Source organism: Nannobrachium achirus, assembly GCF_963921795.1.
Source record: "Nannobrachium achirus genome assembly, chromosome: 20".
NCBI classification, from domain to species: domain Eukaryota; kingdom Metazoa; phylum Chordata; class Actinopteri; order Myctophiformes; family Myctophidae; genus Nannobrachium; species Nannobrachium achirus.
In genome coordinates, this window is record NC_137827.1 from 52727477 (window position 1) to 52734219 (window position 6743).

Here is a 6743-nt window from a genome sequence, read left to right on the forward strand (position 1 = left end):
AGATGGAGAGATGTGTGAGTTTGACACGCTCCGTTTCCATTTAAAATAGGCTAAGAACTTGAAGTGTAGGCCTAGGCATAATAATGTATGTTTCCACGAGACATGGACGCTTGATAGCAGCTGAAGTAGCCTATAGCAAAAGAAAGAAAAGCTTCGTCATGTCATTGGACTCAAAGAGAAGGTAAATTGACAACGACAAATGGCGCTTAGGCCTAATTAATTGCTTAAACACTGCTTTAACCAGTGGTGGAAAAAGGTAGGCCTACTCAAATGTTTACTAATGGTTCGAGTCTTCGACGCATTGTGGGCTTGTAGAATTGCTATTTTAAGAATAAGCCTATAGGCCTATAATAGCCTACATGGAATTATAATTATAATTATTATGAATTTGAGATATTGTGAAATGGAACATTCTGCATGTCGAGTAGCCTATTTTTACTTTTGGTAGGCCTACTCTATATTTTGATAGCAATAAGTTGTATAGGCCTACTTTTACTCAAGTGAATTCCTGACTTGTTTTTAATTGTAAGAGTATTTCTACATTGCAGTATTGATACTTTTACTTAAGTAAAATATTTGAGTAGGCCTATAGGCTACTTTTTCCAACACTCTGTCGCCCACTTCAAAGACTCCACTTTTTGTGCCCCGCCGCCCCTCCTGCTGGAGTGGTGAGTTGTGTATTTTAGTTTGACACGCTCCATTTCCGTGAAGTAGGCCTATAATAAATAATGTAAGGTTCCACTGTTTGACTGCAGCTGAAGGCCTAAGCAAAAAATTAAATTAAATAAAAATGTGCATGTGTCATTCATTGGACATTGGATAAATTGACGACAACAAATGGCGCTGGGCATTTCCAGGTGGGTTAGTAGCCTCTATGTAATTATAGCTGCTTACAGTGCTTTAACCAGTGGTGGAAAACGTAGGCCTACTCAAATGTTTACTAATGGGGTGCGACCATTGTGGGCTTGTAGACGAATGAATGCAGAGTTGGAGTCACTCAGGGAAATGTTCGAAGAGGACAGTAATGAAGAAGAGTTTTGTGGATTCCCTGCTTCAGCCGTGGCTGGCCCGAACAGTGAGCAAAGTGAACTGGCAACTGACAACGGAGAGTTGACAGAGGAAGAGGAGGGGGCGGGTACAACCGCCCCATCACCCCAATCCTCCTCTTTCTCCCTATCTCCAATGCCTCTTCTAGAATTCACGAATGGAATGAATGAACTCATTAACACTGCGTTAAAAATGACCCCGGCCAGACACACGGTCAATGGCCCGGCGGCACAACCACCACAGGACAAACGCCCGGCACCACAACCACCATCCCTGAAAACGCCTGAAATTGCCCCGGCCGTGCCCCAGAAATCTGTGGCCTGGGTGTTTTCGCCCCCACCCATCCCTCCACGACCACAACGACAGAAGACCCAGGCCTCCCAGCTGGACAATACGTTTAGCCGTTGATGTCAGCTGGGTCCATTATACCCAGCAACTAACGTATCTGGACCCGATGCTCCTTCAAGCGCTTTTATTAAGCAGGCTCACAACATTTCTACTGTAATTTCAAATAGAGAGTCCAGGATAAGCAGTGGCTCTGCTAATTTAGCTAACTTAACTTACATTCCCTGTAGGGGCTATAGTACAGTAAAATGTCATAAAATAAACCTGGCACTTTTTAACATCAGGTCACTTTTAAACAAATCCTCCTCTGTAAATGATATAATCTGTGAAGAGAAATTAGATATAATCTTTTTAACAGAGACATGGCTGGGCAACGATGGAGCTTTTGCACTTGGCGTCGCCTGCCCACCAAACTATCACTTTATTCAATCAGTGCGCGAAGGAAAAAGAGGCGGAGGCTTGGCATACATTTTCTCTGACATTTTTAAATTCAAGTGCCTGTCCTTTGGAAGTTTTTCATCCTTTGAATATCAAGCTAACTTGATATTCTACAACTATATCAAGCTGTAACAGGTAGTTACAGCTAACTTGATCTTACAGCTATGAGTTTCTTACAGTTACTGCATTCCCTTGATTTTGATCAGCATGTTACCGGGCCAACCCACAATCAAGGCCACACCCTTGATCTTGTGATCTCTAAAGGGCTAAATATTTCTATGGACAGGATTATCGCTAAGCCTGATTTATCAGACCACTATTTACTGTGTTTTAATATGACTGTCTCTGATCTAGAAAAAAACAATAGAGAATATACTATAAAAAAGAGATTTTTCGGTTCCTCGGCAGCAGAAGAGTTTGCCAGCCTTCTTGCGTGTGCACCCCGCCTTCCTGATATTCCCTCAGTAAATGATATGGTTCAACGTTTTAATCTTAAATTGGAGTCAGCTCTGGATATAGTGGCTCCTATGAAAACTAAAAAGAAATATAATTCCAAAGTAACACCCTGGATAAACGATCATATACGTTCACTCAAAAAACAATGCCGCAGAGCAGAGCGAGCTTGGAGAAAAAATAAATTAACTATCCACCTACAGATATTTAAGGCGTCAACAGCCACCTATAATAAAACCATGCGTCTGGCTAGGCAGGCCTATTTTTCCGGAATTATTAATGAGAATAAGAACAATGCTAGGGTCTTATTCTCTACCATTGAATGCCTTTTAAACCCCCCCCAGTCCTACAAGCAGTCACTCCCTGCCTCTAAAGCAAAGTGTAATGAGTTTGCATCCTTCTTTGACAACAAAATTGTTAACATTCGAGCTGGTATTACGAATAATACTGTCACAAATGCAAATGCGGTTAATGGTGCCATGTGTAAAAGCATCGATAAATCTAGGGGGAGCCTAGTATCATTTTGTGCAATTGATGAAGAGGAACTTCGTAAAACCATATCGCAAATGACATCGTCTTCTTGCTCGCTGGATGCAATACCCACGCCGTTTCTTAAAGAGGTTGTAGACTGTGTTATTGAAGATATCCTAAAAATAGTAAACAGCTCTATACAATCAGGTGTCTTTCCAGACTCACTGAAAACGGCTGTAGTTAAACCCTTACTCAAAAAACCCAACCTTGACCCGTCCGTGCTGGATAATTATCGACCCATCTCTAATTTGCCTTTTCTGGGCAAGGTCCTAGAAAAAATTATCTTTCATCAATTGGATGTGTTTCTGCAGAACAATAAGGTGCACAACAAATTCCAATCCGGCTTCAGGAAAGGACACAGCACAGAAACTGCACTTTTAAAAGTTATTAATGATCTTAGGGTGGCTGCTGATAACAAAGATGTGTCCGTTCTCCTACTGCTGGACCAATCGGCGGCTTTTGACACAATTGACCATACAATTCTAATACAACGTCTCGAACACTGGGTAGGACTGTCAGGTACAGCTCTGTCCTGGTTTTGCTCTTATCTGACAGGCAGAAGCTACTCTGTTAATCTAGCTGACTTCGAGTCAAACAAACACAACATCTGCTCTGGTATTCCACAGGGCTCGATTCTTGGTCCTTTATTATTCTCCCTCTATATACTGCCGCTGGGAGAACTTATTTCCGCTCACGGTGTGAATTTCCATTTCTATGCTGATGACACCCAGTTGTACCTTTCGGTGGCTACGGACGACCCCTGTGCTCTAGACCCATTGCTGACGTGCGTGTCCAGCATAAAATGCTGGATGAGTGAGAACTTTCTCAAGCTAAATGAGGACAAGACAGAAGTTCTCATAATAGGTTCTACTGCCCAGAGAGAATCAATAATAAATAGACTTGGTAACCTGGCTAAAGAAAATAACACCTCTGTTAAGAACCTGGGGGTGATCATTGATGCTGAATTAAATTTTAATACACACATTAATCATGTCACGAAGATTGCCTTCTTTCACCTTAGAAATATTGCGCGAATTAGAGCTTATCTGTCGCTGAACGATGCAAAAACGCTGATCCACGCTTTTGTTTTCTCTCGGCTTGATTACTGCAACGCACTTCTCTCTGGTCTGCCAAAGAAAACAACTGACAGATTACAACTTGTTCAAAATGCAGCAGCCAGAGTTTTAACAAAAACTAAGATAAGAGAACATATTACTCCAGTTTTAGCGTCGCTACACTGGCTCCCGGTTGTTTTTAGGATTGATTTTAAAATTCTTTTACTTGTTTATAAAGCTCTAAATGGTCTGGCACCTTCGTACCTCTATAACTGCCTGCATAGATATGTTCCAACCCGCCCACTCAGGTCCTCTAGTGCAGACCTACTTGAGGTGCCAACAATGACATATAAAAAATATGGTGAAGCAGCTTTCTGCTTCTATGGACCGACAGCTTGGAATAAACTACCACTACACCTAAGACAGGCAGCCTCGGTGGATAGCTTTAAAGCACAGCTCAAGACCTATTTCTTTACTCTTGCTTTTAGCTAAATTTTTTAATCCCTATGCTGCTATTGACGTCCGCACGGCTCTGAAATTGTTCTTCAATGTTCTATGCTTTTATTTTTTCTTGCTTTATTGTAATCATTTTACTTATCTCTTTTTTATGTATTTTTTATTTCTATTTTACTTTTTCTCTGTTAAGCACGTGTGCTTCATTTTATGCTCTGTAAAGCACTTTGAGCTGCATTTCATGTCATGAAAGGTGCTATACAAATAAAGTTTTATTATTATTATTATTATTGTAGATTTGCTATTTTCAAAATATTTATATAGGCCTACATTTGAATTTGAAATATTGTGAAATGTGACATTCTGCATATTGAGTAGCCTATATTTACTTTAGGTAGGCCTACTTTAAGTAGCCTATATTTTTATACCAATAGCCTACTTTTGTACCTTTACTCAAGTACATTTAGAATTCTGGACTTCTTTTTTTACTTTATTTTATTGTGGTATTTCTACATTGCAGTATTGATACTTTTACTTAAGTAAAACGTGTGAGTACTTTTTGCATCACTGAAAAAAATATAATTAACAAAAGGCCAGTTGTTATTATTATTCTATTTCTAACCCTGTGCTTGAACTTGGTGCTGCTGCGTGCATGGGTCCTATTGTGTGTGCCAACGGCTACGTCATTGTAGTCCTTAGCGGCCATTTCTTGGGTCAAAACACGGGTGTTTCAATTGTTTGATTGCATAGAACTAATGCTATAGTCTAATCAGAACACCTGTGTAAGGCTGTGTTTACCCAAGAAATGGCCGCTCTTAGAACTACATTTGGCACACCCTATAGGCCTATATCTAAGTATGATGATGTTTTGTTGGGTTGTTAGTTGGCACAACACCAAATGACCTTGTATGAATCCTCATATTTAATACTCTGAATAAGAGCACCAGCTGTCAACAAGAGAGTCTGCTTACTAAAACCCAAAACCCTGTCATCATGAGCATGACTCTGGTCCCACCTAGTGGAAACCAGGATTGGTACAGTAGATCAACAGACCAATATTTCATTAAAAGCAACACTGCTTGCTTGGCATGAACATGAAGTGTTTCAGTAAATGAATCCATCATTGGTAATGTGACATTGTGAGCAAGTGTTGATTTCGATTTAATCTCTAATTTGTTTTAGACATAGGCGTACACTAGTCAGATTCTAAGCACACATGCTGATAAATGCCACAGGATGGAGGGGGGAAAATAGAGAAGAGAAACAATTACACTAATACACCTTTTTTGTGCACACATTATTAACACAAGGTAATGCACTGAAAGAAATAAAGTGAGGAAAGCACAAGGGCACAGAGGGCTGCCTCTGAATTAAGGCTCGATATTCGATAACGTCGTTGAATACCTCAATATCGATATTACTCACGTCACAATATTAGTAAAAACAATTGCATTGTTTTTAATTTTTTTGTGCTTTAGGAGTTTAGGTCCACTGCCTGCCTATAACCCAGATAATGAATAGCATATCCATGCATGTACTGCACAGTACACATAGAGTAAAGAAATTAAATGCCTCATTTCTAACAATGGTTTCATTGAAATGACCACACCTGGTTACAGATGGACTGCTTTTTGTGCATGTGCTTGCATGCATAGTGTGTCTCTTAATTAATTTGACACATATACCAATAGGCCTATCTCATTTCAAGCTGTCTTCGCCGCTATGTACCTTGCATGTGATACCTCGATGAAGGTACATTTTCGATATATTGCCCAGCCTTACTCTGAATGCAATCTCATCCCCTTCTTAGCGACTGCAAAGACCGTTCTTCTATGCGGCTGTGAATGCTGGCCTCTGAAGCCTGCACTACAGAAGTCCCTGGATTGGTGCTGCACCAGAATGCTATTTGTATGGGGGGCTATCAAGGCTGGCCTGTCACTGGCATCGACACCAGGTTCTCCCATCCAGCAGACTGATGTGCTATGGGAATCAACAAGCACGCATCGACCGCGAGGGCATCGTGGACGGCGCTGGGGGCTCGTCTGAAGACGGCCTAGAGAGAGAGAGGGCCCTGCTGTACACTACTGATGAAGACGGCTCAAAGTAGGCACCTTATTCTTTGTTTCTTTGCTGCTGGTGCTTGTGTTGTATATCGTAACTGTCGGGCAGAAACCTTGTATCTCAAAGATTCAAATCAGTAGGTGTTTCTATTTTTTCGTATAAAGCAAAGCCCTGCTTCATCTAATCATACAAGACTGTCGCACAAAACTAGTGACAATAGCCGACCATGCGCGCAGGGGGTAGGGGGGGACGGGGGGGATTAACACCTCCACTTTTTTTGGGTGGGGGGGATATCCCCTCCAGTGTTCAGGAGCTCTTTAAATTTTTAAAATCGCTTCATAATTGCCCGATCTATGAGGA